This window comes from Antechinus flavipes, chromosome 1, assembly GCF_016432865.1.
Source record: "Antechinus flavipes isolate AdamAnt ecotype Samford, QLD, Australia chromosome 1, AdamAnt_v2, whole genome shotgun sequence".
Lineage (NCBI taxonomy): Eukaryota > Metazoa > Chordata > Mammalia > Dasyuromorphia > Dasyuridae > Antechinus > Antechinus flavipes.
The window spans coordinates 116872241-116897865 of record NC_067398.1 but is presented as its reverse complement, the minus strand read 5'-3'; the positions used below and the strand labels follow the sequence as shown (position 1 = coordinate 116897865).

Genomic DNA, 25625 nt, shown 5'->3' with positions numbered 1-25625 from the left:
CCCATCTGTCAAATGAAAGAGGTGGACTAAGATCCCTTTCTGCTTAAAATCATTTCTATATCAGAACTATAGGAGGTACCTCAGCATTGATTCAATGCAAAACTGCTATTTTACAGAAGAGAAAACTGAGACCCAGATAAGTTAAAACAGTGTATTTTTTTTCCTATTTAAAGATTTTTTTATGTCTAAAGTCTATTTTCTAAAGTCTCTTCTTCTTGTTATTCCAAGAAGGGAGAGAGAGTAGAGAGGGGGAAATGGAAAGAAAACTGAAGAAATAAAGCCTTCTCACAGTGGTGGGAACCCTTAGTTAGACAGAGCTCTGGCTCAAGGTCTTTTGGAGAATGCCCTGTGTCTCCCACAGACTTCGCATTAGGACCAGAGGAGGTAGCCACCTGGGTGGTGTGATTAAGGGCCCTGAGAAAGGACCTCTGTCCAAAAATATCTTCCCCATCAGCCTGTCACAGTGCCTGAAATCCCATTAGCTACTCCCCTGGATTCAACTAAAGAAGGGCTTACTTAAATTGCAAATGTGTTTGCACTGGGGAGGGTGACAGTAAGTAGACTAGTAGTCGAAAGAACATTGGCCCAGGAGTCAGAAAACCTCAGTTTTAGTCCCAGCACTGCCACTAATTATCAGTTAACTTTGGGAAAGTCATTTAACTCCTATGGGTCTCTACTTGCTGAAATGAGAGAGTTAAGACTAGATCAGGGATTCTTAACCTTTTTGATGTGTCTTGGACCTTTGTGATGATCGGGTGAACCTGGTTCAGAACAATGTCTTTAAAGCCTACAATAAGATTACAAAAGAAACCAAATATATTGAAATAGTTATCACAATATTAAAAGTTCCAAGCTCATATTCTCCTTGAAATCTATCCACAGGATCCCATTTTCCAACCCCAGGTAGAGAAGACCTAGAGTAAGTGATCTTACATTATCTCCTTTTACTCTCAAAACAACCTTCCATTATAGGTGCTATTATTTCCATTTTGGAAATGAGTTGTAGGAGAGGTTAAGTGGCTTTCCAGGGACACATGGCTACTTCATATTAGAGGCAGGCTTTGAAGCCAGATCTTTTTGATTTCAAGTATAGAATTACAACATTTTCACCTCTATTATCTCAGTTTCCTTTTCTTTAAAATGGGATGTTTAGATGAGCAGATCTCTGAAGTTGCTTATGGGGCTGCCATTCTGAGTCTATGAGTTGCTCATTCTCACTTTTCAAATCTCAAAGTTGAAATCTCTCTCTCTTCACTTTCTCCAGGCAGTTTTGATATTCAAAGGGTCACTTTAGCCTAAAACACAATTGGGCTGATTCCTGTGGGTTATAATTAGAATTAGAACTGGAAGCTACCTTAGAGATCAGATCCTTTAGCCCATTCCAACACTCTTGTTTTATGAATGAGGAGATTGAGTTCCAGAAGAGTGACCTGCCCTGAATCACAGAGCTGGTTAATTAATAGGACCTGGGATTAGAACCTAGAAACTAGATTGTTTTATTACAAAAAGGACATTCTTCTTGTGTCCAAAAGGAGAAAGATAACAGTAGGAAGCCCAACTTGCGTACTGTCTCCTTCTGCCCCTTTCTCCCTTCATTCTTATTACCTTCTGTCTTCAGCTTCCTGTCTCTTCCCTCCTTGGGTGCCCTGACTCTGCTCTCCACTATATTCAAGTCCCCGCCCTTCTCTCCCTTACCCCAGACTCCAGCCAATCCTTTCCTCTCCCACTCTTCCTTCTGCACTACTCTAGTGCAGATAAATTAGGTTGAATGCAAGGTGTTGTAAACTGCCCTCTGGGTAAGCTAGCTCCATCCCGGAAGGCAAAATGAGACTGTAGTAAGAAGGTTAAGGCATCACATGATAGCTCCAGATGCCTACAGATGGAGGTCAGGGAGACGTGGTGTTCCTTGGAGCTGACCAGGCAGCTTATAAGAGGTCAGACCTAACCCGCCCTCAGCCTCTTTCTGTAAACTGCCTCCCCAATCATTTCTTTTCTCTCTTCTGCCCTTTTCTATACTGCCAGAATCTTCCCACTCCATGGGACCCCAAGGCTCCATCAGGAGATTCCTAACTGTGATTCCACACCCTAGAGTTGCCAGTAACTCGAGTAGGGAGAGAATCCTGCGCCCCACCCACAACTTTGCTCTGACCTAATTGGAGTGTAGACAGGCACAAACAAGCCTAAGAGACTTGTAATCTAATATTCCCCCCCACCAGCCCACCCACTGCCAAGGATTTTTGGAATCAGTGCCCCCACCTTGAAGTAGGCAATGGGGTCCTTATGAGCAAAAGCTTGGCCCTGGGAGCAAGAGCAAGGGCAAGACTGGCATGGAGGAAACAAGGATAGGACCTGGAACACTCCTGGAAAGGGCGAGGGAGAGAGGTCTGAGTGCTGCCAATAAGTGGGAAAGAAGGGGTACATCTTCTTTGGACTCTTCCTACCTTCACTTCCTGGGATTATCTTCAGGGAATCATTGGTTTTGAGGAAAGATGCCCTACCTTAAAATGTGACAAGTCTTCCAAACTCAGCCTTTTCAATAGGCCATACTTCCTTGTGGTTGTTCAATTGTTTCAGTCCTATCGAATCTTCATTACTCCATTTGGATTTTTTCTAGCTCCCTGAGGGGTTCTATACCCCTATATATAGTCCTTTTGACTAAAGTGTCTGAATTCTTCCTCAGAATGATTTAGTTTCATCTGAGTGTTCCTCCCATTTTTTCTTGAGGACTAGAGGGAAATGAGGTACGGAGGTGAGTCAAGGAAGGAGCTATCAGAACATGGATATCTTTGGTTCAAGAACTTCACAATACTTTCTGATCTGATATCACCATTGTCCTAACAATTCCAGTGGGGTGCAATTATCCCCATTTTACAAATGTATCTAAGGCACAGAGATTAAATAACATGCCTATCATCATGAAGTCTACTGGGTGAATGATAATACACCAGGATTTCTGTCTTCTATTTTATTTTTGCTGTGTCCCTATCTCCTTATTCCCAATGTCTGAAAGGCTCCATTTCAGGGAAACTTTATTTCCCCTTATTTCTTTTCTGTTCTCAAAGTGATGTATTGCCAGTAATGAAGATTTTAGGCTGATGGCCTTGAGTAAACAGATAGAAGAAAGAAAGAAGGGAAAAGATACAAATGTTTATTAAAAGCTTACTAATGTGTTAGACACTGTGCTAAGTGCTTAGAAATATTATCTCATTTAGTTTTTGTAACAATCCTGGATGTGTAGGTCCTATTATTATATGCATTTTAGAACTGAGAAAACTGAAGCCAATAGTTTTAAGTGACTTGTCCAGTATCACACAACACAGATATGAGGTTATAGATGTCATATTGAAAATGGCAATTGCAGGTACACATCTCTACCGAATCTCATTTTTTTCCAGATTAGGAGACAAGTGTTTCTTTTAACAGTTTCTTAGGACTAGAGGTCTCTCTCCTATTTTAGCTTCCCAGTCTATCTGGTTCCCCAAGACATCTACCATCTCTTTCCCAGCTTTCCTTGTTTCAAACTCTAGCTCAAACAGAGGTCTTGGCTAGAAAGTTGCCCAATCATTGGGGATAGAAGTCACTCCCCAAATCTGATCTTCACCCAGATTAGATAAACCTGTCCCTGATTCTCTAATCCCACCATTCACCCTTTTTAATCCCCAGACTCTGCAGAGATCAGTCATCTAATTTTTTGTCTTAACTTATTTCTGTTCTCTGTCTTGGTCCCACTTTGCCTTTCAACACTTAAGAATTTTCTTATTAGAATAAGAATGATGATAATAGCTCACAATTTATAGAGTCCATTGGGGTTATAAAATACTTAATATACATTATTTCGTTAAGTCCTCACAACAGCCATTTGACATAGAAAGAAGAGTGAATTTTATCTCCATTTTGCAGAGGAAAGAAACAAATGCAGAATAATCTCAGACTAGTGAATTTCAAAGTTGGGACTAGAATCCAAGTATCCTGACTTCTTTATTTCCCTCTAACTAAAGATGTATCTTCTATTTGGTACAATACAGATGTGTATTTGTAATTTACATGTTGTCTCTATTAATAGATTATAAGATCCTTGAAGGCAGGGGCTGTTTCATTTTGTTTCTTTGTATCCCTAACACTTAGCCAGTGATGGGCACATAGTAAGTGATTAATAAATGCTGGTTAATTGTTAGATACATAGAAAAGTCTATCTATGACAAAATGAGAAATTGTGGATGATTATTAGCTTGTGATGGGATCCCAACTCAATGCAAAACTTGAAGTGTGAAATATAGATACATTGAAACAGTATAGTGCTAGAATGGTGCAAGGGTAGAAAATGATTTAATCTCTACCTTCAGGGAGTTTACAGTCTAGTAATTGCTTCTTTCCCCCATGATCTTTACCAATCATAGGAGAAGAACCTTAGGCATATAGATCAGGGCTTCTTAAACTTTTCCTATTTGTGATCTCTTTTTGCCTGAAATTTTTTAATGTGACTTTAGTATATAGATATATAAAGTAGGTATACAAATCAAATATTTACTGATAATAAATAATTTTTCAACCCCCATATTCAGTTATGAAACCTCTTATGGGGTCACGAATCACAGTTTAAGAAGCTGGGATATAGACCATATGCACAAGAATATCAAAGCCTTGTCATTTGGGCTAAAAATGACATGCAGGCTTGGGTAGCAAAATTGTTGTGGACTTGAAGGTAGATGGGTACATGGGGATGGGGATGGGGTAGTCTACCAGCCAACTATGCTCTCCTTTCCTTCCATGACTTGAAGAATCTATTTGCACTTTTATTCTTCTCTGCTGGGAACCTAAGCTTTAGGGAGTGTCCTTAGCTTTGCACTCAACCCTACCTCCAGGGATAGATTTAGCCTAATTCATTTGGTGGGTTCCCTCTGTGTGCACATGTGCACAGAAAGCTGCCAGCTTCCTTTTTCTCTCCAAGCCAACGAGTGAATGAAGCCTTGGCATGCCACTTGGAGAAAATTGCCAATTCCTGGCAAAGGAGGCACAGACATATATATCACACACTTGATGGGGGCACCTCCTCAGCAAGTACTCTAACCCCCACACATTGTTCCCAGCTCTTAGGAGAGAAACTAGATGAAGTTAGGACCCTGGAAGGTAGTGATAGGAGACAAATGGAAAACCAAGAGTATAGGGGAAGAGCTCTGGGTGAATTCTGTGACATCTACTAACTCAATATGTGACTTTAAACAAGTCATCTGACCTCAATGGACAATAGCATCCTCCTCTTTAAAATGAGGAACACTATATCCTTTTCTATGGGGAGACTTCTCAACTTATACCTCTTTTTTTTTTCTTTTAAGAGTTGAGGAGATTAGTCTGTCAAAAATGTTTCATTCAGAGTGAGGAATGATTAAAATGTAAAATAAGTGCTTGTTTATTTGAGAAGCATGGGGTTCAGAGGAAAACAGTGCTAAACTTGGAGTCACTTTGATACTGTGATTTGACCTCTGTAAGCTTTGTTTTTCTTATCTGTAAAACAGAGGTAATAAGTCTATAATATTTGCCACACAATTTCTAAATGGATGTCATTCACCATTGAGGTCAGGAAACTTTCCCACAAATCACAGGATGGTGGTTGTGAGAGTAAAATGAAATGAGTAGTAGTAACACTTGGCAAACTATAAAGTGCTAGTCTTTGTGGCCCTGTGTTATATATATGTATAAGTGAGGTTATCTGTATCATGTACACACATGTATATATAGGTACATGTGTAAACACTGTTGTAAAGTGTGTGTATGTGCACCCTCATTCCTTCCAGATGTCATAAAAATAGTGCCGTCTTTGGAAATAAGAAATCCAAGTTGGAACCTAACTTTTTCTCATTAGTTATGTGAACATGAGCAAATCATTTTGCCTTTAGGAGACTCTGTAACCTCATCCAAAAAGTGGGAAAAGTAATAGCTACACTATCTGCTTCATGGGGTTATTGTGAGGAAGATGCTTTATAAATATTCAAGTTTTATAAAAGGACCATCTGTTAATAATAACAGTTAGCATTTATGGAACACTTAAAAAGGCCTGTAAAGTGCTTTGCAGATGTTAGCTCATTTGATATTCACAATAACCCTGGAGGTAGGTGCTACTATTAGTCCCATTTTATAGATGGAAAAACAGACATTGAGAGGTTAAGTGAATTGCAAAGAGTTCCCAATGCAAAGAGTGCTCAAGGCAGAATTCAAACTCATATTCTCCTGATTTCATGTGTCATGCTTTATCCACTGTCACCTGGTTGTCAATGTAATTATTCATTTATTCATTTCTTCTCTCTGCCCCATAATTTTCTCATCTATAAAAGGTGGAAATTGATTCAGGTATTCTCTAAGGCTCTTTTTAGTTCTTTTTCAGGTTCTTTTTCATTCTGTGTTATCTTTATGGATTTAGCAAGCATTTACTATGCATCAGATCCCATTGTAGGTTATATATGTGTAGAGCCATGATTGGAAAGGTGTATGCCCAAGGTGAATTCATTTGGGATAAAGGGTGGGATAGCATAGAAGATAGTTCATCTTGGTGGCAGTTGTGCCAGAAAAGAGAAAATATTCCCCAGAGAATGGAATTTGTGTTGGAACCTGAAGGTGAGGTATGTTTCCAGATAGATAGGTGAAAAGGAAGGGATAAAGCATTCCAGTGAGGGAAGGATGTTAAATATAAAAGATATGTGTAGGGGATAGAGTGAATTTGGGCTGGAGGAAGTGGAAGCAGCAGATGGGGCTGCCAGGGAGGCCTCCATGATGAGATCTTGAAAGAAGGGGGGTTGATCTAGCACTGGGAAAGGGAACAGGAGTCATAGTTCTGAAGGACAACAAAGGTCAGAATCAATGGGTCAGAGGACAGTAGAGAGTCAAAGCACTGCCACTCCCCATGTCTGTTTCCATATAGGCATCTTGGGACAAAACTCCAGTCATGTCACCCTAGGTGTGCCCCACACCCATAAGTGTGTGTTGTAGGGGCACATGTGTACATGTCTGAAATATTCTTTCCCTTCTCTTTCTTTTGGCTTTCTTGTCTTCCTTCAAGTTGTTGTTCAGTTGTTTTTACGTTTGTCCAACTGTTAATGACTCCATTTTCTTCGGAAAAATACTGGAATGATTTGCCATTTTCTTTTCCAGCTCATTTTGCATATGAGGAAATTGAGGCAAACAAGATGAAGTGACTTGCTCAGGATCACATAGCTAGTAAATTTCTGGGGCAAGATTTGAATTTGGGAAGATGAGTCTTCCTGACTCTTCTACCATACCACCTAGCCACCCTTTCTTTAGGACTTAACTCAGATCTTTCTTCTGCAGGAAACCAAGTCTCCTCTCCCTTCTGCTTCCCTTTCTTTTCCTCTTTTGGCCTCCTTTCTTCTCACTGCCCCTTCCCTTTTGAGATTACCTTTCATTTATCTTATATGTACATATATGTATATATCTTATATGTAAATAATTATTTGCTTGTTGCCTTACTTATTAGAATGTCCTCCTTGAGGACAGGAATTGTGGGCTCCTCCCTTCCCTCCCTTTTTGGTCTTTTAAAAATATTCCCAGTAAGAGTAGGAGTAGCTAGGTAGTTCAGTGGATAAATACCATGCCTGGAATCAGGAAGACTCCTCTTTCTGAATTCAGAATCTGGCCTTAGACACTTACTATCTGTGTGACCCTGGGCAAAACCTTTTTGCCTTAGTTTCCTCAATTACAAATAAGCTGAGAAAGACCAGTATCTTTGCTAAGAAAACCACAAATGAAAAGAAATTTAAAAAGAAAATCCCCAATGGAGTCATAAAAAGTTGAAAATGACTAAAATGAAAACAAACAAATATTTCCAGTGCTTAGTACAATACCTGGCACATTGTAGGAATTTAATACATACTTGTTGACATGTGCTTGGTGTTGCTTTGCCTTTTGATTAAGAAACCACCACTGGCCCCTCTAGGGAGCAGGTGGTTAGTATTGGACAGTGATAAACTATAAATTCCTCTCAATTCTCCTATCAGGGAGCCAAGCCTCCTGAATGCTCCAAGCATGAAGGCTAGTCTTCCTTCTTTTTCTGGAAGACCCCGTGGAACAGGTCCACCTGCATATATCCCAAGGTTTGACCTACACCAGGGGGTGGTGGAAGACCCCAGTGTCCATTTCCATCAGCAAGGCCTTCTTCATCTAGCTGGCTCAGTTGCTGGCTCACTCTCCTATTCTCTCTCTCTCAAGCTCAGGGAGCAGCTGTAGCGGCCATCTTAGGGAATCCAGCCAGCTGCTGCACTGGGGGAGGGGGCACCCGCCACTCCAGAGACAAGGAGGAGGCTACTTCTCTGTTCATCTCAGAATGGATGCTAGATCCTTGCAAGGAAATAATCTGGGCTGTGTTGCCCAAGCTAGCAGGTTACTTATAAGGACTAATTTAGAGAGAAGTAGTCCAAATGGGTGAATTTTCACCCATTGCAGAATATTTTCTAAGAAATGCAGTTTCATGCCTTTTGAGTACTTATAGTAATTGGAACTAGGCTAACAAAATGTTGTCTAGTAGAATTCTCTAAGGTACTAGTCCTAATGAATAGATAAGTATGATTTATAATAGGCAGATTCATTATTTCTATGGGACAGGACTTATAAAATGCTTGAAAACACTTGCTTCTTTCCTTTCAGTAGGTTAAACATCCTTATCTCCTCTCCACCATTTCTCTCTCTCTCTCTCTCTCTCTCTCTCTCTCTCTCTCTCTCTCTCTCTCTCTCTCTCTCCTCTCTCTCCTCTTCTCTCTCTCCTCTCTCTCTCTCTCTCTCTTCTCTCTCTCTCTCTCTCTCCTCTCTCTCCTCTCTCTCTCTCTTCCTCTCTCTCTCTCTCTCTCTCTCTCTCTCCTCTCTCTCTCTCTCCTCTCTCTCTCTCTCTCTCCTCCTCTCTTTCTCTCTCTCTCCTCTCTTTCTCTCTCTCTCTCCTCTCTCTCTCTCTCTCTCTCCTCTCTCTCTCTCTCTCTCTCTCTCTCTCTCTCTCTCTCTCTTCTCTCTCTCTCTCCTCTCTTCTCTCTCTCTCTCTCTCTCTCTCTCTCTCTCTCTCTCTCTCTCTCTCTCCTCTCTCTCCCTTCTCTCTCTCTCTCTCTCCTCTTCTCTCTCTGCTCTCTCTCTCTTCTCTTCTCTCTCTGCTCTCTCTCTCTTCTCTTTTCTCTCTCTTCTCTTCTCTCTCTCTCTCTCTCTCTCCTCTCTCTCCCTTCTCTCTCTCTTCTCTCTCTCTCTTCTCTTTCTCTCTCTGCTCTCTCTCTCTCTCTTCTCTCTCTCTCTTCTCTTTCTCTCTCTCTTCTCTCTTTATCTCTCTCTTTTCTCTCTCTCTCTCTCTCTCTCTCTCTCTCTCTTCTCTCTCTTATTTTCTCTCTCTCATTCTCTCTCTGGATTTCTCTCTCACACACATATACATACACATAAATACACAGATGCATACACATACATACATAAACACATAGTCAATCAACAATTACTTATTAAATTCCACTATGTGCAAGGCATGTAGGAATGCAACAACAAAACCATGAGAGTATTTGAGAAATGGTAGAAATCAGGGCAAGCTTTATGGATGAACATGTGACTTGAAGAAAGATGAGGATTATAAAAAATAAAGCTGGGAAGAGACAAAGTTCCCGAAATGGAGGGTAATTTGCCATAAGGGGAAGATGCTGCTGGGTTTTAGTAGATGGGACACTGGTTTTGTAGTTAGGGTAAAACATGAATTTGAATTCTCCCTCAGACATTATGTGGGCAAATCACTTAACCTTTCCAAATTACATTTGTAAATTTCTCCTCTGTAAAAAAGGAAACGGTAATAACTGTTCCTGCCTCAAAGGGTTGTTATAAATATCAAATTTGATAATATTTGTAGAACACGTTGCAAACTTTAAAGTTTTATATGACAGTTAGCTATTGTTTTGGAAGATAGAATGTTTCAAATAGTTATCATTCTTGTTTGGCTAGAATGCGGAGCACAGGAAGGGGAGTGATGGGAAATAAGGCTAGAAATGTAGGCAGATAAACACTAGGCTGAGGAATTTTTATTTTATCCTCCAAGTAATAGGATTTTGAGTAAAAGAGTGACATGGTCAGACTTTTGCTTTAGGAAGATTAATTTAGCATCTGTTGAGAATAAATTGGAAAGATAGGCTAGAGTCAGACTGTGAAGGAGTGTATGAGACAAAATGCAGAGTTCGAATTTTACTTTGAAAGCAATGGAGAATCATTGAGCCTGACTCAATTGTTATCTAGCCTTAATCACTGAATGGGTATAGCCTCAGTCAAACTGAGACCTCTTGAAGACCTTAGGTTAAAAAGACCAACTTCTCCCATTTCATCCAGAGCAATGACCAGTTGTCTTGATCTATGTTTTGCCACTGGACCCAGATGGCTCTGAAGGGGAAAGTGAGGCAGTGTTCTTGCACAGCCCTCCCTCACTTAAATCCAAATCACTCATATGTCATAGCTTAACCTTCCTGATATCATGGTCCTTTTCCAGAATGAGGGACAAACAACTTGAACAGGGGGGTGACATGATCAGCTTGGACTTTAGTAATATCAATTTGGATGTGGGATGAAAAATACATTGCAAAGGAGAGAAACTGGATACCTTTAGGAAAACTCTGCAATAGTCCAAGGGTGGGATAATGGGTATTTGGGCTAAGATGTGTGCAGTATAAGTAGACCAAAGGGGATGGATGGAAGAGATGCTGAGGAGGTGGAATTAACCAGGCTTGGCAACTCATTGGATACAGGAAATGTGAAAGAGTGGAGGATAATTTTTAGCTGGCTAACTAGGAGAATGGTAGTATTCAATGACAGAAATAGGAAGTTAACAGGAGAGACAGGTTTAGAGAGTAAGGAAGTGAATTCTATTTTGAACATAATGCATTTGAAAGGCCTAGGGAACATTTATGTGGAAATATTGAGCAAGCAGTTGGAGCTGTGGGACTGGAGTTTAGAAAAGAGATGGGGGCTGGAGACATAAAATTTGAAGTCATTTAGATATATAGATCCATAGGAACAGATGAGATCAGCAAGGCAGGATGGAGAAAGAAGAGAAGAGATCCTAGGGTAAAGTCAAGGGGTATACCCATGCATAATGTTTAGATATGGATCACAAATCTGTAAAAGAAAAAAAAAAAAGAAAAAAAAAAGACCAAGAAGGAGTCATCCTTAGAAATAGGAAAAGAAGTGTGACAGAGCAGTGTCATGAAAACCCAAACAGAAAAAAAGACCCAGGAGTGAAGTTTTCAATAGTGTCAAATGCAACTCAGGATTCAGGGAGGTTAAAAACATTGGATTTAGCAACAAAAACATCCAGGGGAGGGGGTGGAAGAGAGAGAAGAAAAGAGAATAGAGGAGAAGAGAAAGAGATAGAGATGGACAGAGAGAGGAAGAAAGAAGGCGGGAAGGAGGGAGAGAGAGCAGTTTTAGTCAAGTGGATCAAAAGTCATATTGCAAGGCATTAAGAATGAATAGAAGCTAAGAAAGTGGAAGCAACAAGTATTAACAGTTTTTTCTTGAGGTTTGGTTGTGAAAAGGAGAAGAGATATTGGCTAATAACTTGGAGGACAGTAGGGTCAAATGAATAATTCTTTAAGGATGGAATAGATATGAATCTGAATAGTATGGTGGTGCTGTAGCTGGAGAAAAGGAAATGTTTATAGAAACGTGTTGTAGAGGCAAAATCTACAGGACTTAAATATGGAGGGCGAAAGGGAAGAATCATGAGTCATTACCTAACATAATCTTTACAACATCCCAAGTAAGGAGGTAGAGAGAGGCACCATGAAATGATTCACAAGAAGCATGAATGAAAGAAAGCTAGACTTAGAGCCAAGAGAACTAGTTTAAAAATCCAGACTGTGATATTTCCTAGCTGGGCAATAATGGGCAGTTGTTTAAGCTCACTGAACCCATTTCCTCATCTGTAAAATGGGTTTAAATATTATTGAATCATTTCATCTTAGAGAGAATATTAAAAAGAGTTGCCTCATAAAGCCAAAAGAAGCAGTAAAAGGGAAAAATGAGTTTGCAGAAAGTTTGGTAAGAGCTATCCCAGGAACTTTCCAGAAACTGGAAGGAATTGAGTTAATCAATAAACATTTATTATGTCCCTACTATATGTGGGAGGTTCTGTACTAGGCACTGGAGATAAGACAAAAATGAAATAAATGATCCCTACCCTCAAAGGGTATACATATATGAAAACTAGAAACATATTGAAAACAGGAAATATCTGTCAACATTTTTATAATAAACTATTTTATACATCAAGGTCAATAGAACCATCACACCTGGACATTGAATGGCACTAAACACAATCTTTAGCATGTGAAAACTCAGCTGGACTAGATCAAGTACACTCAGAGGAGATCCATCCTGGGAAAAACACAGTTCTCAGGATGTTGAAGAAGGGATTCTGAAAATATTTGAAAAAGTAAAGCTGCTGAACCAATAGAGGATACCCCACGTGGCATTATTGTGACACTGACATATCAGTGATCTCATTGATATGAATACTCTTTTCAATGATATGGATCCCAATACATTTGTAACCTCTCATCCTGGATAAATCTTGTTCATGTCTTTTGGTAAATCTTTCCCAAGGGGTTCCACCCAACATGTTAAGTATCTTTTAGATTTCTTGTAGACACCACAAGATTAGTGTGGACACCATTGGAATTTGTTGCATGGTACAGCGATCAACTTTTGCTCTCCCCCATGACCAGCTTTGTTTCTTTTTGAATCATAGAAGTCTCGAAGACATTTTTTACTGAGTTCCTTTTGCAAACAAAACTCTTTGTTGGTGAATATGTTTACTACTTATTCATACCCATCATAAAACTGTTTGCCTTTGTCATTTTTGTGACCTTTAACTACAATTCAAGAACACCAATGAACTTCCTATATGAAATTCAAAATTATTCAGATTTAAGCCTAATGAACCACATGGAGCAAACTCAAGTGGATGAAGAATGCCTATTGCTTAGACTATGACATGTAGTTGGATGGAAAGTTGACTGAGCTAGTTCATCAGTGCATAGAGATCTTAGATAGATACTATAGATGGCTAATGCATTGAACTGAATAGAAAGAAGGGAGCATGGGGCAGCTAGATGGTACAATAGATAAAGCACTGGTCTTGGAGTCAGGATCTGGGTTCAAATCCTGTCTCAGACACTTAACACACACTAGTTGTGTGATCTTGGGTAAGTCACTTAAGCCTCACCAAAAAGAAAAGAAAAAGAAAAAAGAAAAAAGAAAGAAGGAAGGGAGCAAATGTGATGGCATTTGAGAAATGATGCAGCTCTTGCAAAGACTCAGAATTTCTCCCAGAAACAAAACCCCATGTATTTAATGTCAGTATGCTTCTGATGATACAATATGGCTGCGAATCTGCAATATCATGCTCTTCAAAAAAGTCATAATTGAAGTTGATTCAAAGGGTTATGGAGAGACATATATCAATAAATAATAAGGAACAATTAGTATTTATTTAACACTTTAACATTTGCAAATATTTGCATATGCTATCTCACATGGTCCTCACAATAACCCTGTGTGAAAGTAGGTGCTATTATTATTTCCATTTTAAAGAAATAAAGGAATTGAGACTGAGATAGGTTGAGTGACTTGTCCAGGGCCCATAGCTAAGGAAGTCTTTGAGGTAGGATTTGTACCCAGGTTGTTCTAACTACAAGCTAGGACTTGATGGATTGTGCCACCTAGCTACCGAATAGAGCTATAGCATAGTGACTGTTTAGTCATTTTTCAGTCATTTTCTACTCTTTGCAATCTCATTTAAGTTTTTCTTGGCAAAGATAGTGATTTGTCATTTCCTTATCTGGCCAATTTTGCAAATGAAGAAACTGAGGCAAACAGAGTTAAGTGACTTGCCCAGGGTTACACAGTACAATATTCAGATGAATTGTGTATACAGAAAGGCATAAATGACATCACCAAAAATACATATGACCTAGTTGGTGAGACTGAAAGTTAACTCATATACTGCACTGTTACTTATGCAAGCTTAAGAAAGCTTGAGGAAGTCCTTCAAGTACTGAAAGGACCTACTGTGGAGAGCATATTGTGGAGATGAGAATGAGGCTAAGATATAAGTTGAAAAAGATAGAAGAAGTATCCATGATCAGATGGAATCTGTGTGATCACAGAGCCATTGAAATAAGCCTTTACTTCATAGGGTTGTTGTGAGGAAAGTGCTTTGTGAACCATGAAGTGCCATGTAAATTTGACATTTTTCTGTCTTCATTTTACATTTGGGTGGCACAGTACAGAAGTACTGGATTTGTAATCAGAAAGTCCTGAATTCAAATCATGCTTCAGACTTTATTAGCCATGAAACTCTTGTCATTTGATTTCTATTGGTCACAGTTTCTTCATCTGCAAACCGAGGGTGAGAAGAGTACCTAACTTGCAGGGTTATTATAAGGATTAAATGAGACAACATATGTAAAGCACTTTGCAAAACATAAAGCACTATATAAATGCTTTAATGCACTATTATTATTTTAAATAAGGACAACATATGTAAAGCACTTTGCAAAACATAAAGCACTATATAAATGCTTTAATGCACTATTATTATTTTAAATAAGGAAATATATTTGTGCCATTACTATGTCTAGCATATCTTTTCTCCCCAAATGCTATGAAGGGATAGTTGAACTGAGCCCAACTCTAATAGAATTTAAGTTTTTTTGAGGCAGGGACTGATGTTCCTTTTTTCTTGGTCTTCATATGAGGGAGGGAGGAAGCAGAGCAACCTCCACCAAATTTAACAGCTCCACTCAGCCCTTGTTAGCCAGTTCCCCAGTTTATTTGCATGGTAACCAGAGGCATGATGGAAATTGAAAGGACTCTCCTCACACCAGCTCAAACTAGCTCCTTTGCAGTTTTGGTAAGTAGAGTCCCAGGGGTGACTTGAATTCGACTTAATGGAATGAGAATAGTTTAAAGGAGTTTTAGACCATAACTCCAAAAAGAATTTAAACTGATAGAGCCCAAGTGACAGGAAAAGAGCATTCAAAATGCACATATAATATCAATCTAAGTAAGGAATTTCTGCTGATTTTTTCTGGATGCATGGCTGGGTTGAGTCTACAATAATCCCTGAAGCTATGGTTAGCAGAGCTGAACCTTCTTCTTTGGGGAAGGGACAACATGACAGCTATAATTCAGGGAGAAACTGATAGGTAGGACAGAGAGCAGAGGTCCTGAAGAGGTGACATAAGGCAGCAAATGGTAGCAGAGAATAATCGCAGGTTATCAATGATGTATCCCAAAGAGATCAGTTCAGTCTGGTTTGAGCAGCCCAGCAGAATGAACAAGGTATCAGAAGAGCTCAGTTTGCCCAATATCATAAGAGACCAGTTGCTCTGGACAGGTGCCTACATCTGGAAGGAATGGAGTAGGGGAGAGTGGGTGCTACAGAATTTTAAAAATATATCTACCTCGTAAGATCAGCAGTTATATGGTACAGTGGATAGAGCACCAGACTTCAAGTGAGGAAGACCTGAGTCCAAATGTAACCTCAGATGATTACTAGCTGTATGACTCTGGGCAAGTCACTTAACTTTGTTTACCTTACTTAATCATCTATAAAATGAAGTGGAGAAGAAAATGGAAAACCGCTTCAGTAGCTTTGTCAAGAAAACTTCAAAATGGGGGTCATACACACTTAACACCATATACCAAGATAAGATCAAAATGGGTCCATGACCTAGGCATAAAAAACGAGATTATAAATAAATTAGAGGAACATAGAATAGTTTATCTCTCAGACTTGTGGAGGAGAAAGAAATTTGTGACCAAAGATGAACTAGAGACCATTACTGATCACAAAATAGAAAATTTTGATTACATCAAATTAAAAAGCCTTTGTACAAATAAAACTAATGCAAACAAGATTAGAAGGGAAGCAACAAACTGGGAAAACATCTTCACAGTTAAAGGTTCTGATAAAGGCCTCATTTCCAAAATATATAGAGAACTGACTCAAATTTATAAGAAATCAAGCCATTCTCCAATTGATAAATGGTCAAAGGATATGAACAGACAATTTTCAGAGATGAAATTGAAACTATTACCACTCATATGAAAGAGTGTTCCAAATCATTATTGATCAGAGAAATGCAAATTAAGACAACTCTGAGATACCACTACACACCTGTCAGATTGGCTAAGATGACAGGAAAAAATAATGATGAATGTTGGAGGGGATGCAGGAAAACTGGGACACTAATGCATTGTTGGTGGAGCTGTGAACGAATCCAACCATTCTGGAGAGCAATCTGGAATTATGCCCAAAAAATTATCAAATTGTGCATACCCTTTGATCCAGCAGTGTTTCTATTGGGCTTATATCCCAAAGAAATACTAAAGAAGGGAAAGGGACCTGTATGTGCCAAAATGTTTGTAGCAGCCCTGTTTGTAGTGGCTAGAAACTGGAAAATGAATGGATGCCCATCAATTGGAGAATGGCTGGGTAAATTGTGGTATATGAATGTTATGGAATATTATTGTTCTGTAAGAAATGACCAGCAGGATGAATACAGAGAGGCTTGGAGAGACTTACATGAACTGATACTAAAAGAAATGAGCAGAATCAGGAGATCATTATACACTTTGACAACGATATTGTATAAGGACATATTTTGATGGAAGTGGATTTCTTTGACAAAGAAACCTGAGTTTCAATTGATAAACGATGGACAAAAGCAGCTACACCCAAAGAAAGAACACTGGGAAACGAATGTGAACTATCTGCATTTTTGTTTTTCTTCCCGGGTCATTTATACCTTCTGAATCCAATTCTCCCTATGCAACAAGAGAACTGTTCGGTTCTGCAAACATATATTGTATCTAGGATATACTGCAACATATCCAACATATAAAGGACTGCTTGCCATCTAGGGGAGGGGGTGGAGGGAGGGAGGGAAAAAAAAATCGGAACAGAAACGAGTGTCAATATAAAGTAATTATTAAATAAAAATTAAAAAACAAACAAACAAACAAACAAAAACCAAAATGGGGGTCATAGTTGGATATGACTAAAAACAACTGAACAACAACAAACCTCATAAGATTACTGTGAGGAAAACAATTTTTTTGAGGCTATCAGAGGTAAGTGACTTGATTAGGGTCATGCAGTTAGTCTGAGACCAGGATTGAACTCAAGTCTCTTGACTTCAGGACTGAAGCTCAATTTGCTGGGTTACCTACCTGCCTTAAAGAAAGCAAATTCTAAACCTTAAAGTATTATTTGAATGTGCGTTGTTTTTGTCTTCAGATTATAAAGAAGTAGTTTATTGATAATATTCTTTTAATTTGAAAACTCTTTCTAGATAGTACGAAGTGTCCCCTTGAGTTAATTCCTACCCAGGAGAAAATAAGTACCTCAAGGGAGGCACTGGTTTTCATTTTGATGTCTGAATCCACAGTGCTTAGCACAGCATAGGCATCTAATTAGCATTTTAAAAATTTAGTTATGGAGATCTATGGGTCTGAGTTCTGACTGTTTGGTTACACATCATAGTTTCCCTTCACACAAAGTAAGCGTGATCTTCCTGAGAGACTATGATGGAGACTGTTGTAAACCTGGGCCCTAAAATAGAATATAAACTCCTTGGGGGCAGGAATTTTATCTCCAGTGGCTAGCAAAGAGCCTAATATATAGTCAGATTAATACATGCTTTATGATTGATTGATTAATTAAAAGTATCCTCTCTCCACTCTATTTACCCCAATCAATGATACTTATGGAGCCGAGTAATCTGAAGAGTCCACTTAGTTTCATTTCCTCAGAAATCCTTTTAGGGGTAGTAAAACAGAGTTGTGACTAGAACCCAAAAAAGATGCAGTAGGAAAAATGAACTTGAGATTTGGATGAGTGGATTTAAGGTCCATCTCCTTCATTTACCATCTGTGTGCCCAATGCTCTTTGGGCCCTAATTTTTTATTTTGTAAAAAAAAGTAAATAGAAGGGGTGGAATTAGGTGTTCAAGGTTTCTTCTTGGCCTAATTGTATGATTCTATGATATTGGTTGAATGTACAAAGCAGGTTATGATATTTTGTAAAGAGAGTATTGAAACAACTCTGGCTTGCTCTGGTAGAGTCCTTCAGGACAGTACGTGTGGGGAGGAATATTCCATCATTTTCCCTGAGAAATCAACAACTTCCTTCTTTATATGTTTAATAATAACAATAAATATTTTGATACTTTTCAACCCCCAAGGACTCTATAGAGAAATATTATCACCGTTTGTCATATGGAGAAACTGAGACACAGATTGGGAAAGTGATTTGTTCATTTCTGCATAATATTAGAGTCAGGTTTGGAATGTAAGTTGCTTTTCATCTTGAAGAATCTTTGTTTTCTAACCCCAAAATCAGGACACCTGGTTTAACAAAGGACATTACTTCTGAAAAGCTTCATTAAATGCAGCCTTTCTTTTCATAATCTTTGCACCAGAGCTATAATGAGGAACTAGTGCCCAGGACAAATTTATTTTAAATGGTGAGAATGGACATGAAGGGGTTGCCATAGAGTATAAACCTTGGTTATTGTGTGAACTATACTGGATGAGGAGAAGTGGTCAGTTTGCTAGCAACTCTGACCCCAGTAGGGCAGCATGACTGATAACTCTTGATTCCCTAGAAGGTGGTAGAGGAGAAAAGACAATAGGTGTGTTTGTGAGTTACAGAAGTATGAGAAAATAAATTATGGGTGTGGGAATGGGGGTGGAGAGCAAGACCCTAAGGGCGGTCAAAGGATCTCAAGAAACAGGGAAGAAGTTTGCCTATTGGATATTGGTATTGTGGTGCAGAACCTTAGTTGCCTTGCCCTAGTTATAGGTCTACATTTCACTCATTCTGACACCAGAACAAAACTTTATAATTAAGCATTAAATTCAAGCAACTTCAAACTACAGACAGACCTGCCACCTATAATACTTTAGTGCTTGGATGCCTTCCTCTAGGTGAATAATCTCTCCAGTGGTATAGATTGTAATGTATTTTGGCATTCTTATCTTGGGCAATTTTTGTCCATGTATTTCTTCCAACCCTGCAAAAATAATCCATCCTGGAAACCTTCGTCTGGTCTTCTGAATCTTTTGTAAATGCCAGGATCCGTGCTGTATTCACTTATTATTCCTTGCATATACTCATGAAAGGTCCACATCCGTTTCTGTTATACTTAGAATACACTATTAGAGCTGAAAGGTGACTTAGACATCATAGGATTATTAAAGACCACAGAGACCATCTGGTCCAATACTGACATTTCACAGATTATTTGTCCCAACCCTTCATTTTATAGAGAAGGAAACTGAGGCTCACTGACTCAAGGCCACATAATAAGTAGCAAAGTGGGGATTTAGAACTTGTGTCACCTGATTCCAAATCAAGTCTTTTCATCAAGCTATGCTATATGATACTGATGCCTTTTATCCCATTTCCCCAGTGAAAATCGTCTTTGGTAAGCACTGTGGCCTGCTTACACCTACAATTTGTCTTTCCTTTGTCCTTTAGATTACTTGCAAAAGTGCCTAGGATGGTACCTAGGATCTATCAGAAAACAATAAATTCCTTGAGTATAGGGACTATTTCAGAGGATCAGAGATTGAGAACTGGAAAGAGGTCAATGAGCCATTTTACATATCAGGACATTGAAGTGCAGAAAGGTAAAATAATGTGTCTAGGGTTATGATGCTTAATAGCTATGTGACCCTAGACACATTATTTGAAGCAAGATTTGAAATCAAGTTTTGCTGTCTCCTAGTCAGATTCCCTAGCCACAATTCCATACTCCCTTTGTATCTCTAGTGCTTAATAAATGCTTATTGAATTTATTATATCTTTATCAGCTCACAATTGCGTAGGAATATTGTATTAGTGTGACAAAGTATTCCAAGGTTTGTTGACTCATGTTTCCACCAATGTTCACCACTGCAATACAGTTCCTCATTACCTATATCATCCATATGTACGCAAGTGAGCTAGACTACAATATTCAAATCTTGTTTTGTTTTTCTTTTTTCAGCCTAAGTGTCCAGAGAATTTTGTGTTTCTCAAGCTCTTGTGACCAATGTACATTTTCCCCCTAATGCTTATTGACTTGATCAATCTAGTCTCTATTTCCCAAAATAATTGAATTTCTGGGAAATTTCATTTGTTCAATAGAACAAAAATATTCTCATTGATCCTTATAACAGTTCTCTAAGGGAGGTACTTTTATTATACTCATTTTGCAGGCCAGAAAGCAGTCTCAGAGATATTAAAGTTACCAGTCAATGGGCACACAGATAGAATGTATCTAGATTTGGATACAAATCTTCCATCTTCCTCCAGTTTGTTACTGTTGTTTAGTCATGTCCAAATCTTTGTGTTCTTGGCAGAGATACTTAAGTGATTTGCCATTTCCTTCTTGAACTCATTTTGCACATGAGGAAGCCCAGGGTCACACAGCTAATTAAGTGTCTGAAGCTAGATTTGAACTCATGAAGATAAATCTTCCTGACATCAGATCCAGTGGTCTATTCATTGTACTATTTAGCTGCTCCCTTCTTTTAGGACCAGAGTTTTATCTATTATACCACCCTAACCCTTCCATGGAATAAAATCATAGATATGCTAGTTTAATATTTAACAATCAGCTCTCCAGAGTGGAGAAGGAGAGACATCTACAACACAGTTGAAGTTTAATCTGCATTATTAACATTTTCTTCATCATTTTTTCAAGTCCAGTTAAACAAATTAATAAATCAAAACCCAATTTGTAGTGGTATACATTCTCACACTGGCAATTTACCAATTGACTCTCTTGGCACAGTAGATAGAGAACCAGGCCTGGTGTCAGGAAGATTCCTTTTCCTGAGTTCAATTTTGTCCTTATACATTTACTAGCTCTGTGACCCTCGGCAAGTCACATAACCTATTTGCCTCTTTCCTCATCTGTAAAATGAGCTGAAGAAGGACTTGGCAAATCATACCAATATCTTTGACAAGAAAACCCCAAATAAGCTCAAAGAGATTTGGACATTACTGAGAAACAACCAAATAACCAAACAACAAATCTCTTGAGCCAGCACAGTCCTGTTCAGAATATATTAAAATAGGACTATTCTGGAAGATCTAGGTCTGTGATCAATTCTTTGTTATGTACAGGGGAAAGAGCAGTGCATTGAATCTTAGAAAATCCAGGCTTTTGTCAGGGATTAGTTGTGTAATCACCTCTCTGAGGCTCAGTTTCCTCATCTTTAAGTTTGGCAGAGTAACTCTTTCATCATTATCCATTTCAGAGTTGTAAGGCTACTATAAATAAGTTCATGTATGTGAAAATGATAAACCATAACAGGTTAACTAGATGACTCAGTAGATAGAGCACTGGGCTTGGAGCCAGAAAGACTCATCTTCCTGAGTTCAAATCTGGCCTTAGACATTTTTTAGCTGTGTGACCCTAGGCAAGTCATTTACCCCTATTTGCCTCATTTTCCCCAAATGTAAAATGAGCTAGAGAAAGAAATGGCAAACTGTTCCAGTATCTCAGCCAAGAAAACTCCAAATGGGGTTAGCAAATGTCAGGCATGACTGAAAAATGACAAAACAACAATAAAGGGCTATATATATGCCAGCTAATACTACTAGTTTCTGAATCTTTGTCTCTTTTATGTCCCCCTACTGCCAGACTCCTATACTTTAAGTGTGAAAACCAAGGAGACACAAATACAGTATCAATCAGCATTTATATCACAGACACAGAGTGAAGAGTTGATGGAATCCAGCTTGGTCTAGTTCAAGACATATCTCACTCCTCAGTTCCTCTGTTCAGAACCCTGAACCAAGGTACTTCTCCACTGAAGGGTCTCTGTATAGAAGAGAATGCAACTGACCTTTTCCATTTAGTTTCTGTTGGATGTAATTAGGGGTACAAAAAAGAGGATTGGACTGAGAGTTTACAGGATCCTGGACTCTTTAGGATGTCTCTCCCAGGTGGCTCAGTGGATAGAGCATTGGGATTGAAGTTAGGAAGACTACAGTTCAAATCCAGCCTCATATAGGTAATAACTGTATAAACCAAGCAAGTTACTTATCTTTTCCCCCTCAATTCCTCATCTGTAAAATGGAGGCAATAATAGCACTTGGCCCCCAGGGCTAAAGTTCAAATGAGATAATAATTGTAAAGTGCTTAGAATTGTAGCTGGCACATAATAAACTTTATATAAATGTTAGCTATCATGATTATTCTCAAGCTACATTTCCATATAACAACAGGTATAGAAACCAAGACAAACATATAGAAACATACTCTGGTTTTTTAGTCCTAGGGAATATCTCATGCATTTGCAAACACTTCCTTAGATCCTGATAATATCTATCATACCTCACAGAAGTCAAACAGACCAACTTTGGCAAGATTCTCTAGCCAAAGACTGACTCAAACTTCTGCCACAGGTTGATACTCAATTTTGCCATAGACTGAATGCCAGTTTCTGTCAGAGTGAGCTTTGACTTTAGCCATTGAATGAGTCCTGACCACAGACACAGACTGACTCTACCTCCAACTTTCATTTTATCCTCATTTTTATCTCTACCATCATTCCTTGCTAAAACTGATATTTAGAATCCCCTGTGTCATTTGTTTAGGCCCTTACTTATTCTAATCCCCATTCTTATTTGTATCCCCATCTCTGTCCTCATAGTCTCTCTCATCCTTAATCTTTTCCCCATTCTGATAGCAGTGCTGAAAACTTGAACCCGGGATCCTTGGAGAGTTGTCTAAGATTGTCCACTTCTCTTGTCCAAGAGCAGATCAAGAAATTCATTGTTGTGAGGTTGGGGAAGTTTCCCTAGTTCCCCTCTGAGAATACATAGAATCTTGGGCTCCTGATCCAAACCTAATTACCTGTTATTATAACATCTGTTTTACCCTTGATCTTTAGGGAGGAAAGGGGTGGGTGGGGTTAATCTGATAACCAAGTCACTGCCCTACTAACACTATTGGTTAGAAAAGAGAAGAGTCATACCCAGCCCTTAGCTTTAGAAGGCTCCTTCACAATATTTGTCTATGAGTGAGTTTTTGCTCTAAAAACTGGGACCAATATCTTTCCCCTTTGCACTCCTCTTGTAGTGCTTTCTTCCACTGCAAACCTTTTATAGCATCCCCAGTCAGCTGTTTAGTGCACACAAATTACAGTACAAGGGAACGTTGAACCACAAATGGATGAAGTCAAGTACAGTCTCAAATTGCTCAGGCCATCTTGACCCAAGTCAGTTTATAGATGTGGCTTTTATAGTCATCTCAATTTCCACTTCCTGTTTCTGCTACATTTCTGTCTTTGGTTGATAGCTAAGGGTATTTCATTCAGTTTCCTTGGTCATCAAGGAATAACATCCTTTCTGTTCTGGCTCCAGAACCATCCACTGCTCCTGGTAGAAAATGTTTTGCTCAATAATTGATAAGAAGAAAATCCTTATATAGATTATAATATTTATAGCAGCACCCTTTATAGAAGCAAAGAACTGGAAACAAAATAGTTTCCCATCAACTGATAACTTGCTAAGCAAATTGTACTATGTCACATGAATGGCTTGGAATATTATTATCATGCTGCAAGAAAATATGAATATGATAGAAATGAAGAAATATGTGAAAACTAATGTGAACTGATACAGAGTGAAGTAAACAGAAAAGAAAATAATATATACAATGATTACAATAAATGTTAATAAATAGGTGAAATAAACACCACAAAATAGAAAGTAAATATTACAAAATTACAAAGATTAAGCATAGCCTCAAAGGAGAGAGCTATGAGGAGCCATTTTCTTGCACTCCTTTACAAAAGTAAAGGCTTCACAGGTGTGGAACATTGCATATATTTTGCAGTGATGATTGGTTTTGTTGATAGTTTTTTTTGTTGTTTAAATATTCTGAGGTATATAGGGATAGATTTCTAGGAAGGAATAAGGGAAAGGTTATGGAAAGTTGGTCTGAATTTTACTTATAGAATTTCTCTTAAGTGGTTTGTCTAAGAAATTGTTCCTATCCAGCAATAAGATCCTGCCAGTTTGCCAATTCACACAAAAGCCTATTTGTGGCATTGTCTTTGTCTGACTCAGCTTTCTCAGGTAAGGTTTATACCTTGTTTCAAGGCAAAGATTGGAAGAAGAGTGGGAGGAGGAAGAACTGCCTGATGAGATGCTGGGGTAGAACTTTCAAGTAACAAGTTTTTTTTATTCCACCATTACATTTAATCTATCTCTAGTTCTACCTCTACCTTCCTCCCTCCCTTCCTTTCTCCCTCCCTTCCTTCCTTTCCTTCTTTCTTCCCTCCCTCCCTCCCTCCTTCCCTTCCTTCCTTCCTTCCTTTCTTCTTTCCTTCCTTCTTTCCTTCCTTCCTTCCTCCCTTTCCTTTCTTCCCTTTCCCTTCCTCCCTTCCTTCCTTCTTCCTTCCTCCCTCCTTTCCTTCCTTCCTTTCTCCTTTCCTTCCTTCCTTCCTTCCTCCCTTCCTCCCTCCCTCCCTCCCTTCCTCCCTCCCTCTCTTTCTGCCTTCTTTCCTGCCTGCCTGCCTTTCTATCTATTTATCTGTCTGTCTGTCTAGACTGAGGAATTGAAGCCCCTGGATAAAATATATAGCCTAGAGGCAGTAACAATGGTCATTCATCAACACCTGGAGCTGAGATTTGTAGAAATAATGTTTTAAAAAAAAGGGGGGGGGGTTCTGATCTGAGAATCAGAAACTTTGGCTCCCTATTATTCCTACAGTAAAATAAAATGTTTTTAGCTTGGCCCTTAAGGCCCTTCATAATCTTACTTGAATATACCTTTCTAGAATATTCAACAATATTTCTTCCTTTTTATTGTTTTAATCTAATTTGACATTATATCCTTTTACAAACTATACTTCAGGCAAACTGGATTCTAGGCTATCCCTGCTACCTTACATTCTCACAGGCATGCAAGCTGCCCCCTTGAAGGAAAAATACACCCCTCAAGCCTTTCATGGTTTCTCCTGTCTCAACTTCCTCAGATGAAGACCTTGCCTCATTTGTCACAAAAAAATTGAAACCATTTTCCAAGACCTCCTTCTTCTCCCCTTGTTTCTCATTTCACATCACTCAAATATCTTTCTTCACTATTTCCTCCTTGTCTCAAATGACCAGCTACACCTTTTCCTTACCAAGGCACTCTACATGCACCTTTGCTGCCATTCCATCCTGTCTTTTCTGGCAGATTGTTCCCTCTATCATCTTCATTCTTTACTACTCTTACACTAATCTTTAATCTTTCCTTATCTAGTTGATTCCCTGTCACCTATGAACATGGGTAGGTCCTCCATCCTTAAAAAACCCTTAATTAATCCATTTATCCTAATAGGTGTCATCCTATACATTACCTCCCATTAAGGGTTAAACTTTAAGAAAACTAGCTACTTCCCCTCCTCTCATTCTGTACTAAATTTTCTGTAGCTTGACTTCTAACCTCATCATTCAAATGAAACTGCTTTCTCAAACAATACCAGTAATCTCTTAACTGCCAGATTAAAAAATCTTTTCTCAATATTCATCCTTTTTAATCTTTCTGCAGCCCGTGATA

General features: G+C 38.8%; 1 protein-coding gene across 1 annotated transcript in view; it reads right to left on the bottom strand.

Annotated features, from left to right (window-relative positions):
• The window catches only part of SBK1 (SH3 domain binding kinase 1), a 117464-nt gene that overhangs the window by 57699 nt on the left and 34140 nt on the right, over positions 1 to 25625 (bottom strand). The gene's annotated exons all lie outside the window — the stretch shown is intronic.